The sequence below is a fragment of the Parasteatoda tepidariorum genome, chromosome 12 (assembly GCF_982258835.1).
Source record: "Parasteatoda tepidariorum strain Cologne lab strain chromosome 12, Ptep-v5.0, whole genome shotgun sequence".
NCBI lineage: Eukaryota > Metazoa > Arthropoda > Arachnida > Araneae > Theridiidae > Parasteatoda > Parasteatoda tepidariorum.
Window position 1 is genome coordinate 62,614,405 of NC_141766.1, and position 13,758 is coordinate 62,628,162.

At 24.8% G+C, this 13,758-nt stretch overlaps 1 protein-coding gene and 1 long non-coding RNA gene across 13 annotated transcripts in view; one reads left to right on the forward strand and one right to left on the reverse strand.

Annotated features, from left to right (window-relative positions):
* LOC107444120 (homeobox protein Hox-D4a) overlaps positions 1 to 13,758 on the forward strand; it is a 232,196-nt gene that overhangs the window by 108,587 nt on the left and 109,851 nt on the right. The window lies entirely within an intron of this gene.
* Positions 1 to 13,758, reverse strand: part of LOC107444121 (uncharacterized) — a 244,955-nt gene that overhangs the window by 39,067 nt on the left and 192,130 nt on the right. The window contains exon 1 of one of the 11 annotated variants that reach the window (XR_015431007.1): positions 1,854 to 1,991. The exons of 9 other annotated variants lie outside the window; for them this stretch is intronic. This is a non-coding gene — a long non-coding RNA (uncharacterized LOC107444121). Of the gene's footprint in view, positions 1 to 1,853; positions 1,992 to 13,758 lie in introns of those variants that run through there. One more of the 11 variants, XR_015431009.1, reaches the window with a different exon arrangement.

Here is a 13,758-nt window from a genome sequence, read left to right on the forward strand (position 1 = left end):
CATTTTAAAAGCTTTCATTTTTACTATAAATATCAGACTACTTGTTTATTTGTAATAATGAGTCACGTATGCATTTTTATTAATTGTGATATTTCTTAGTCTTATTTTATTGATAATGAAGGCGTAATCTAGGGAATATAACTCTCGGGAAAAAAAATCATGAAAAATAATAATTTATTGCTTTTCTATCAATAAATAAATATTTCAACCATAACCATTTAAGTAATGCTATTTTAAATACAAGTATTTTTAAAACTTATAAAATATGCAGTTCAGGTATTTAAATAGTAATAAGAAATTACTTATTTTGCAAAGAGTGAGTTGGAATAATAAATTTTTTTTCAATGTTTTTTGTTCATTCTTAATTAATTTTTCATTAGACATCTTACTATCTTCATTAAATAATAAATAATAGTTGTAATTTGATATCAAATAAGCTCCCTGAATTTTTAATTCATAAGAGTGTTTAGCAGCTTGAATAAAAATAACTATGCTATTACGGGATTAGTTTGTAATAATTAATTAAATAATATTAGCAATTTCAGTTTAAAGTAATAAATGTATTTTTGTTTTAGTACTGTTAAATGATATTAAGTATTTTGTAAAACATGTAATCATATATTAGCTTGCTAAATGTGGAAAAGAACATTAAAAAAAAATTAAATAATAATAAATTAAAAAAAAAAACTTTAAGAAAACGTTACCAAACCTTAAAAATTTAATTAAAACTTACATAATTAAAATTCTTACCGTACTTTATCGTAATTTGTAAAATCCCTGAAAATATTATTGAAATTAATAATATTAATAATATTAATGATACATGAAAATATTAAAATATATTTCAGATTTCTAAAATTTATAACAATAGGATATTCCATAATTTATATCAACTATCCACAACTTTCAAAGGTTTTTTAATTTCTCGTATTTTAAGAAATGCATTTTAATTTATTAATATGGTAAAAATATAATTTGATATTGTTATACGTTTTTTTAAAGAATTATGATTTTCATTGTATAAATATTTTAATAATTGAATATATCTTAATTTTATAATTAGACTTGCGGGAAATAAAGTATTTGCTTGACTGAATATAGACCAAAATATTAAATTAATTAATTCATATTAAATTAAATTATTCAAATTAAATGTATTTATTATCTTGTATTCAATTCATCATAATGTGGAACTAATAATTCACCAATAATCAAATCAGAATGAAATGTCTGTACTGAAAGTCTGTTTCTATCAAATGAAAAAAAACGCAAATTTTGAAGGAAGTAATACTAAAATTATATTTTCGAAGCAGATAAAGAATAAATTTATAATATGATAATCAATTAATAAACATGCTTCAGAATTACCTGAATTTATGAATAATTTTTGTATATATATATATATATATATAAAACACCAAGTTAAATAATATTTTTAAAAGCAACATTATAAATAGATTGTTCGCTATTGTCATACCATGCGCTTTATGAAATGCAAAGAAATTAAATTATTCATTTTAAATTACAAAAACTGCTATAGCTAGACGAGTTCAATAATTTAAAATGATAAGAATATTTTAAAGTCATTAACTTTGTTTTTAGAATTATTTATATAAAGTGTTTTTTAAATAATTAAAAAAAATCAAATCTATATTTAAACATTTTGTAAAATTTTTTCCAAGCACACAACATAATAAATTCGTTTCGTTACTTTTAACATCTATGTATGAATCCTTAACATTTTTTAAATATTTTATGAAACAATTCTAGAAATATAAGTTTAAATAATAAACAAATAAATAAATTATTATGTATATTTTTAATGAGAAAATAAAAAAATATTTTTATATCACCTAAGGACTTTCTTGAAATTTAATGATAATTATTCTTTACTACCTGAATTAGTTTTTAATTAATCAATAATGTATGCAAGTTCCGGACCAATGAAACATGTTTACTACTCGCATGTTTGCTAAATGTCTCGTTTGTTTTTCTCATAAAGAATACTCCTGTTTAAAAATATTTTTGAGTCGTGGCGCCATCTAATGAAAATAGTGAAAATCTTTTCCATCCCTGTAATGTTGTTTTTCCGTTATAGATTGCAATTTTTATGCTTTCTGTTATTATTTCACAACACCGAATATTTTTCAGAGGTCCATATTTTTATTTATAAGACAATTTAAATCTATTCATACTTCTTTATTTCTATGTTTGCTATAAAAAATGTTTCTTTTGGGCCTTCTAATTAATAAAGTATTCTTATAATTAATTAAATTAAGAATTTTTACTTACTCTATTTACCTTATTTATGCATAATTTAAAAATATTTGTAATAATAATTTGTAAAAATTACTTTTGAAAAAGTAACTGTTCAATCTTTTAAAAATACAAGAATATATTTTTCTGTAGGTAAATTTAAAGTTAAATTGCAATTATATGAACTAGTTGCATAATTGTATAAAATATTTTTAAAATATTATAATTGTATAAAATATAATAATTGTATAAATAAAAATATTTTTTTAGTCTAATTGCCATTAGCTTTAAATCCCTTTTATACAAACGTTTATAGTATTTTGTTCATTATTTCAGCAAACTTTGTCTAAGACGCAATTACTCAAACATACGCTTAATTAGAAATCATAAATATATTACTGTTTTTAAATTTGAATTAGATGCTTTTTCCATACACGAAATCAACAGCGAAGTAACAGTTAAGTAAATTGAAACCTTACTTTGAATCTTCTAACTCTACCGCTACAATAATTTTTTATTCTCCATTTTTTTCTTTAAATCAATGATACCTCAACCTAATATTTTACAATATTCATCGAAGACGTAAAACTGTAAATTTCCAAATAATAAGAAATCATAAATGTTATTACAAGTTTAAAGGAATTATAAAACTACCATATAACCACCATGTAACGAAATATTATAAACGGAAGTAATAATTAATGCAGTTTTTTACAATAATAATCATTTTTATAAGTTGTTGATGAAACGAGTCTCTTAAAAAGTAAATAGATAATAAAACGATTTAATTTAATTAAGAAATAAAATCACTTATTATTTACCTGTGTGCATGTGTAGCATTCAACAAACTACATAGTATTACCTAAAATCCCGTAATATTACGAGCATTATGCTTAAGTATCTTTTGATAATTTAAAAGAAAACAAAGTGAAATAACATTTATTTAATAAAGTTGGTATTTATACCGATATGAAAAACACTTTAAAATTATGAATCGAGGTTAAGGCCTTCCTGAAATTATAAACATATGAAAAAAATTTAAAATAAATTGCTTCTTATTACATTAAGAAAATTTTCAATGAAAAATAAAAGTTGTGCTTTTAAAACTGTTAAAAAATTCTAAAAAATTATCCCTTTTATGTGTTACAACAAAATTCTATTCATTAATACAAATCAATAATTTTACTTAAAATCCTGTTTAGATAAGCTTGTATTAATAGTTTGTTATTATTTAGATAAGCTTGTATAAATAGTTAAAATCCTGTTTGGATAAGCTTGTATAAATAGTTTGTTATAGTTTGTTATTTGCAAAATATTACGATAACTAAAAATGTAATATGAAGGAATTATTATTTGAAGGCGGTCGCTGTGAGACGGTGAGAAAAATTCTGGTAAAATTACCGTATTGTAAAGACATTTCTTTAAAAAAAAATAATAATTCTAGTTCTGAAGCTAAAATTTATGATACTTAAATCATTCCTTTGGTAAATTTTCCGTTCATATGGTATCGGTTTCCAGAAATTCTGGTTTTGAAAATTATGGATCTAATAATGGAACATTTAGAATACAAAACTGAAAAACAAAGCTAATCAAATAAATGGTTTTTATGCCATGCTCTAAGGTATTATGTTAAAATCAACATATTTTACCACATATACTAAATTTTAACATATTTTAACAACATTTTATTGCTAACTTTGCTAAAATTATGATCAAAGAGTTTCGGTAAAAATTTCTTTTTGATCTTCCCATAGAGCCAGAAACATGGTAAATTTCACCATATCCTGGTTGTTTTGACCATACTTTCTTTTTCTCAGTGTAAGACTTATTCTTTTTTGCCCAAAAAGAATTGCAGGCTTCTTCAGCATAATTATTTTCAGTTGATTAATAATTGTTTGCAATTGGCACGTTTTTGTAAGAAAATTCTTTCTTTCATCTGTATTCATAAATCACAGAACACTTTTTCAATATTGAACAAATACTATTTAGTTTTAGTATAAATCAAGTATATATTTTTTTAATTTATAAGGTACCACATTATTAAAAATGTTCAAGCATATTCAGCTAACACATTCTTACAAAAAACTGGGATAGGTAAAATTTATGATTATATTTTTTGAAAGAAAGATATTTTTTTGTATTCTAAATTATATTTTGTGACATTTTTTCCTTTCACCATTCAAATCTTTTGTTAAAGACTAAATTAATAATTGTAGTTTATATTATTAATATATTTAGATGATAGTTTAAATTATTTAGCAACAATACTAAAACAATTCCAAATACAATGCTATTAACAATAGTATTAACTAAATTTAAATACAGATAGAGAATTTTCTAGAAAGAAAATGCAAGTAAAAGGCTATAAATAACTGGTATATCATTTAAAAAATAGTTTTTCAAAAACAAAAATTGAACAAATAAATAAGTATATCAAAACAATGCAAAAAAAATCAATAAGTAAAAATAATTACGAAAATAAATAAATAAATAAAATAGGCAGGAAAATTAGGAGATTTTTAAAATATGATTGCGTTCATCAATAAATACATTTTAAACTAATACAATTATGTAAAGATTTAAAGTCAAATATTTTTATATAAAATATAATTCATTTGAATGATACAGTTAGGAAAAAACTATTTATTTAATCAATTGTATCATTCCAAAAAATAAAATTGTTACGTAAGAAATCTCTAACCTTTAAGCATTATTATTTAAAAAAACTTTCAAGGCGATAGACATCTGCCAAACATACTTCCTTCCATTCTCTCTATTAAAAAATCTAACAAGCAACATATAGTGAAGCTATTTCATGAAATTAGCCGTTTAATTTCTTTCGAATAATTTTCTTTTCTTTTTTTCGCCACATTCCAATTTTATTTATGTTTTCCAACATTGAATTGATTTACAACTTTTAGTGTCAGTGACATTTTTAGACGAAAAAAATTAGCTACAGCTTAACAAATCAGGTGAGATTCTCCATTTTTGTCTCTGCCTTCATCAATAAATATCACTTATTTTTCCAGCATCTTAGTCTTGCCGATGGCCAATGCACTAATTTACAAGCAGGGGCTTAGAAGTTACAGAGGTGACCTTATCCAGATCTGGCGAAAAATCGCCGTTAGCCAAAGTAAGGTCAATGCCAAGAGTAAGGTAGTACATGTTTTATTCATCATCTTATGATTATAGAGTTCGGTCCCAGAATACCAATTAATCATTGATAGACAGAAGAAATAACTTGCTCAGGAGAAAAAATACTTCTACCAGAAACGTAAGAGAATAAAAAAAATAAATAAATAAAGCAAATTCTCTACCTATTCTTGATTCGTTACGTGAATAGGGGTGGTTGGACAGGGAGGAAAGTTTTTGACAAGAGCACTTGAATATGACATTCAGATCACCTGCCAAAACACAGTGTTTTTCTCCCTACTTGTTTGTTTATTTATTTGTTTTTCTTTTTTACTCCTTCGATCTGTGGGTTAATCGTTATTGATTATTTCTCTCCGATGCTGAGTCATTGTTCGATATTTTGATTGGGTTAAATAAATGGATTCTTTTACTAGTAGTAAATTAGCGACGATATTTGTAAAGCTCTTTTTATTTTTCTCGCATTTTTACTTGTCATATAATTACTATGCAGACTTGGGTCTATTGAATATGTGATGATAACTGAAGCAAGCACCAATTCGAAAGAATTATTGCCCCCCCCCCTTGGTGTTCATGTCTCTAAAAAGTTTGTTCGATTTTTCCCTCTTGCGTTTTACTCGTATTGTTTTCATAATTATTGAAGGTTAAAAATATTCAATACGCTTGGATAATAACTTCCATTCAGTTAGTAGACACTTAAATAGATTTATTAGACTTCACATTCATTGTCATGATTATATTGCAGGTTTTTACAAACGTTTCATCAATTTGTTACGTGTAGCAATAAATAATTTTAAAAACCAGAATTTACGATAAACTGTTACCATACGAACGGAAAAATTACTAAATGAATCGTTTAAATACCGTTTATTTTGGTTGCATTAACCACATATTTTGGTATATTTCGGTTCAAATTTATTTATTAATTTTTTTACCGGAATTGTCACTTCCATACAGTACGGTAATTTTACCTGAATTGCTTTCCCCTTGTAAGAATTGCATTTTTGATATTTGAGGTAAAATATTAAAAAGATGAGTTGTTATTTTTAAGAACTAATTCCAGTGCTTCTTCCCGCACGTGACAAATCCATAAAATTAATATTTTATTAAAAAAAAAAAAATTATTAATATGTATCTATGCGTGAAATATTTTCGTCCAAATCCTTTTGTATCGTTGCGTTTTGTTTCTATTTTTGTCCAAAATATTTTTGTATCGTTGCGCTTTGTATCTATTTTTGTCCAAAATATTTTTGTATCGTTGCGTTTTGTATCTATTTTTGTCCAAAATATTTTTCTATCTATGCATGAAATATTTTTTTCATCCAAATTTAACACATAAAATTAGTTTTATACCCATTTATATGAAAGTTTTAAAATCTGATTGTCTGTGACTAAATGGATACAATTTTTCCACGCTAGTCCCTGTCTCCACATTGGTCAAAAGTAGTTCTTCTTTCGGATTGTTTAGACATTAAAACACATTTTCTTAAAAATTGAAGAAATGTCGGCTAAGTAGTTTTGTTTTATGCTACAGTAGTTTTGTTTTCTGCTTTTCCTTCTGTTTCTTTTAAAGACAAAAAAATTAATATTTAAAATCATTATGAACAAAAAAAATTTTTTTTTACTTACTCTAATGCTTTACTCTAATCAGGTGTCTTGTTTGTTATAAGTTTGATACTGAGTTTACAAAACGTCAGAAACAAATTTGTACCTGGTTATTGTTAATTAAATACTCATATGTTGCTAAAATGTATTTAAAAGTTTTAATATTAAGTTACTACTGAGCTCGGTCATGTATAGGCCAAAATAAGAAATGTTTTTCATTCCTTAAAAAAATGGAATTTATTTCTTACAATGTATTGAGTTCTTGATATCATCTAAATAAATTAATGACTATCTATAATTCTGCATCTATTCTTCTATTCTGTATCTATTAGATAAACTTAAAAGATACAGAATTGATGATGTTACTAGTATTTTCGATTTAAAAGATATAAACACAGAAGGATAGTGCAATAAAATTTATCTGTATAATATCGGAATTATTCAATATATGAATAATGAATCTATTTAAAATTTTATTTGTTTCGATAAATTATTACAATTGAGGAATTCCCCTTGATCTTTAATGCCACCAAACATCTTTTTCTTATTGTTAAAAAAAATTTAAAAAATATATCCTTTACTATATTCGAATTTTAGATTATTTCCAACATAGTACCGAAACTAATGCATTTTTAACTAAAAGATCAACTTATTTTAAAAATGATTTGGTGATCCCATGAAAAAAACCCGAAAAATAATGTAATTTAAATTTTGAAATATTTTGTGGAATAGTCATTTTTATGTGGAAATTCCGAAATAAGAAAAAAAAAAATTAAAAAAAAATATTTAAAAAAACTCAGTATCGCAGCACTTTGATAAAATTAAAAATAAAACATAGTTTCATAATACATAAAATTTGGTAAAATTTTATAATGTTATCATGAAACCTTTGAGTATGGCATAGAAATCATTTCTTCGGCTAAATTTACTTTTCAGTCAATTTACGTTTCAGTTCAATTTACTTTTAACCGTAATTTTGAAAACTGGAATATCTGGTAAATCACTACCATATGAATAGAAAAATTAAAAAATGGATAGTTTAAATACCGCATATTTTGGTTTTATTAACCAGAAGTGTCCTTACCATATTATTTCCAATTTTACCAGAATTTTTTCTCCCCGCCTGCACTTATAACTATCATATAATCTTCAGATATTAAATAAAATCTTCATTAACTTCCTGAATAACTAATTCTATTTCATCGCGTGAAACTCAACCATAAGCAGAGAACAATATTTTAACGCACAATTGAACTTTTAGCAAAATAAAATTGGACTTTATGAATGTATCGTTAAGAAGAGTTTTAAACACTGACTATTAATCAATGTCTCCGTAACACGTCCATCAAGTTTGACAGTTAACTAGAAATTATGCTGTTGATGGGGAAGTATGCAAGTTAGCCGAAGTTGGAGAAAATAAAAAGATCAGAGGTATGGAAACAAAGATCTCTATGAATTGTTCTGCAGTGTTTAATGTGAGAGTCATATTTCAACCATTCTAATACGTTGACATATGGTAGTTTGACAAGTCGTTAATTCAGGCTCAGAGGAAGTTTTTCTTTATATATTTTTTCTTACGCTCTTTCATACATCATGTTCGCGCTTTTGATCTCACTTAAGTCAACTTCATTTAAAGGTTAAAGATGGTTAGAATGTTACTTCAATGCTCGTTTATCACTAGTCTTAATGGTTTGCAATTGAGTTATCGACAATATTACGCGTGCGACAAATCATGATTATTCATTTATCAGTTCTCCCACTCCTCTTTTGGTTACCTATCATTTTGCAATAAATTGAAGGCTTGTAAACAATAAAAAAGGAAATTAATCACTTTTAAATTCAACCTTCTAGACTATTTTTGTTATTATTGGAGAATTCAATTTTTTTCCTAGTTTTTTGTTTCGAAAAAAGGGGAATATTTTAGTGATCTGGTAAACTATTATCTTGAAACAAATTTAGGATAATAGCTAGTAAATAATGATTTAGGGATCACGCCAGTATGGCAATAATTGTCTCTAAATATTCTACGAATGTCGCTAAAATCATATGTGTGGTCGACAAATCTTGTAGCCTTGAATAGAAGCAAAAAAAATAGTTTCTTGGATTGAATTCCATGGATTTAAAAGAAGACTGTTGTACTAATGGTAATGTTCTATGCGTAGTTTGGAATTCAACTGCGTGGTATCTAAATGAAACAACTGTAAGAATCAGAAACAAGAAATTTAAAAATTAAATGCTGAAATTTTTAATTTATAAGTTTTACTTTGTTTACATTTTTGTGCAGAGACATTTGTACTGACATTTTTGTTTTTTGTTTGCATTTTGTACATCAGTGAAATGGCAATTTGCTATCTTAGATTTGACTTCACTTAAAATTTTATAATTTTTAGATAATTAATTTTAGATTCAATATTTCATTTATTCTTTTTTTTTTGTTTTCCTCAATTATTTATTTATTTGGTCTCAGCATTCTAATCTTTATGTTGAATCTATTTTTTAATATTGTTTTGCCTTCTTATTATTTAATTTTTATAAATACTAATCTTTAATCATTATGGAACCTAAGTATTAGGGTATTATAAATGGACATAAATAATTTTTGATGTATACACTACATCATGAACTATCTAATTATGAAGCTCGATTTTCCTCTCCAGTTTGTTTGCCATATTAGGTTAGTCGACCACTATGTGAATACCTAGATGGTCCTATAGATGGTCCTATTGACAAATAAAATTTCATTACTGGTGGGAACCACTGATAATAATAATAATAATAAAGAAAAAAAAACGCGCAACTTACACTTCAAAATTAACCAATGTATGTTGCTCATTTAAATTCTAAGTAGTTTCATATCCTTAATTGTCATTCAAGTAATTTTTTTAAGCTCTAAAGTTCATTTTAATTATTCAAATTTAAAAAAAATATTTTCTGATCTGGTTAATTATTATTTTTCCAAATAACTTGTAACAATAAAAAAAGAATATGCCTCTAACAATGCTGAAAGTATATGGATCGAAATGAGTTTTTGACGCTTATAAACTAATCAATCTTCTGAGTAGTTTGTTTAAATTATGAGCTGTTTCCTACATTTATTATCATCAAAGGAATTATGTATTTTTTTCATACATAGTTTTGGGTTTATCTGAATTGAGAATTGGGGAATATTTTATTGTTCTGCTTAACAATTAGTATATTATTCAAAAACACGCCACTGACACTTAGAAGTTAATCAATATTTTTAATTTTGAGCTTTTTCTATATTTAATATTTTTTTCCTTCTTTTTTAAAGTTTTGAGGTTTACTTTCATAGTTCAATTTAAAAAAAATGGAGTTATGTTTCTGATTTGATTAGCTATTCTTTAACTAGCAAATAATAAAAGCAGAACTTGCCACTGATATTTGAAAGGTTATGGGTTAAAGGAGTTTTTGACACTTTTAAACTGGAAAATCTTATGAGTTTTTTGTGTAATTGTTCCCGTTTTTTATTATCATTAAAGATATCATGTTTTTTTTTCTTCATAGTTTTGAGTTCACGTAAATAATTTGATTTTAAAATGGGAGGATATTTTAATGATCTGGTTAACCATTTTTTTTTAATCAAATTTGCCATGTAATATTTAGTAAATAACAAAAAAAAAAAGAAGAAAAAAAAACACTATTCTGGCACTTAAAAGTTAATTAATATTGTTAGTTTAATTTTGAGTTGTTTCTACTTTTAACTTCCCTTCCAATGTTTTTTTCCTTTTTCTTAAAAAAAAAAGAATAAAGTTTTAAGATCTGGTTTGCTATTATTTTGTAGAATAACTAGTAACAACAAAAATAATTAATAATAACTATTAACAATAATTTAACTCTTGTAAATTAATCTATCTTTTGAGTTTATCACTTTAATTCCTTGTAGTTTCCTATTTTGAGCTTTATTAAGAGAGATATTCCTATTCTGGTAGTCTAGAGGTTTATCTTTATTATTTGTCTTGAAAAAAGTAATAAATCTTATAATGATTTCACTACTCTGACTCTTAATCTGAGTTGTTCTTTTAAATTCTGTGATGCGTCCTATTTTGATTATTATTTAGGGAGTTGTTATCATTATTATTAATTAGCAAGTTTTATGGCTTATCCAATTTGACAAACAAAAATTTTGAAAATGATTTTTATGACTCAGAATGACTTTTTTTCTTATTTTTTTCTTTTGATCTTTCAAATATAAAAATGCACAAAATTCAAAATTATTTTTATGATTCTAATAAGAATGTAAAATTTAAAGATAATGCAATATTAGATTTTATTTTCAAATTTTTGTTGCTGAGGTTTGTTTCGAACGATTTAGAAATGTTTTAATTCTCTGAAGTTTATTTAGATCATAAAAATATTTTATAAAAGTAGTTACTATAAAAAATATATATTTTTATTAAAAATACTAAGAAATTAGTTACAATTTATCAAGGTAGCTAATTTTAACTAGTGTAATTTAGCGTGATTAGCTATATGCGTAGCTATTATGCTTTGTAACTAGTTATCATGGTTCATAACTAAGTTATATGATATTTGGTTGATCATGAATAATTTCTATAGCACTGTATTTTTTTTTAAGGAAAATTCTATTTAAATCATGTAATTTTGTGAAAGAATGCTTATTTATTTAAAATAAATAAACAGATAGATAAAAATAAATAAATAAATAGTTAAAAATAAATTAATAAAACACTAAACAAACAGTTAAGAAATACCTTTTACTAAGATTTTCAATAAATTTATTCTGTAAATTTATTCCGTAAATGTGCAAGAGAAAACATGTACTGTAACTTGAATCCCCAAACTAATGAAATCCGTAACACATTTTTACGATATTACTCTTTCAGAAAAACCTACTTTAACTAGTTCTTCATGTGGCACATATATCGGTATTTTCTTTTGAAAGAAAACATATACTTAAACTTTAAGCAAAATTCAAATCAGGATAACCTAGGAGCCTCGTCTGAATAACTCTTTTAAAAATAAGTTGAATCTCATAATTTATTTGCTAAAATACGCTACAATTAGTCACTGGTTCCGAAATGCCCCAACTGTGAAAACATCCAAATTTTCTGATATAGCATCGTGAAAAAAATCGCGATATGGAAATGGCTCTAACTCTTCGGAACCTTATTAGTTGGTGATCCATTTCCTTCAAGAATACTTGACTGGTAATAAAAGTTTATCTTTCTGAAACTTGGCGCCTTATTAAGATAGGAACTTAATAATTACGTAGTGCAAACTTAGCAGGGCAATTCACAATATTCATAATTGAAACTTTGTTTGAATTATAACTGAGGTAACGGGTAATAAAACTAAGAAACTGAGTCTAATTGAAATTCATGTTTGTGAATATATGTTTGAAAGTGATAAACCAATAGCAAACAAAATTCAAATCCCGAACAAACTCTTGGTAAGTTAGTAAGTAGTTAGCCTATAAATAAGTTGAATCTCATGATGGATTTGTTGAAATACGCCACAATCAATCACTTGTATAATTGTTAAAAAAAAAAAACAACAACAACAACTGTGAAAACATCCAAATTGTATGATATAATCGTGATATAGCAGTGGTTTTAACTCTTCGGAACCTTATTAGTTGGTGATCCATTTCCTTAAATGACACTTGGCTGGTTGTAAAAGATTTGCTTTCTAAAGAAGTCCCAGTGGTCAGTCCATTCAGGGTAGATCATCCCTGAAGTGATTTTTTTTAGTGGACCCTTGGGGATCTTTAGCTTCAAAGATTGATAAAATGAAATCATTCCGTTTCTTTCCTTAACCTTGGAGACAATTTATCTAAATTTGTTGAAATGTATTTTTTCCTTATCTTGATTAAACGGAATATTTGGATGTTAATGAAATAGTCAAAATATATAAATTGTTTTTACTGTTGATACTTTTATTGTTAAATAATAGGTTTCAAAGAAGTATTTGACATTTTATTTTATACTAGAATTTTTATTTTTGCTCTAAACAGAGCTGCTTTTTTATCAAACATGAAGCATGTTATAAAAACTTCAACCAGAAAACCTTTGATTTTAACTTTTTAAATGAAAACCTTTGAAATCAAATTTTTTAAAACTTTTTTTTCGTGTAACTACCTTTTGATAAAAAAAAAGCTTTTTCTTCTTTTTTTCTTTCTTTTTCAATAATTTTCCAATTCACAGTGTATGTAAATTCAGCTCTTTTACAAATGAGTTATTTTAGTTTTCAGAAATTTTAATGAAATTTAATAGATGAAAATTATTTTGACATAAATTTTTATTCCATAGAATTTGAATGAAAATTTTTATACTTAATGCTAATTCGTAAAATAATACTTTGAAATTTGAGTATGTATGAATCAATCAGTTAAATATCAGTTTAACTGAGTCAGTTGAATGTCAGTAATCAGAAAAATATTAGTTTTCTTTTATTGTCAAATTTAGCATGCTATTAAATTTATATAACAACGGAAGGATGATTATTACAAGTTATACACATAAGAAATTTACAGACAAAAAATTTTGCTATATTATATTATCATTCACTTTTGTCATATTTACTTATTTATAAATATATTATATTATTTTTATTTATTTATAATTAATATTCTTTTTTACATATTATTGGCATTTACCTTAATTAAAAAGGATATCATTTAATCTCAAATTTAGCTAAAAACTGTGATTCTAATAAAGGTTAAAGCTGTTTGTGGAAAAATTAGCATTGAAAATTTGCTATAGTTAA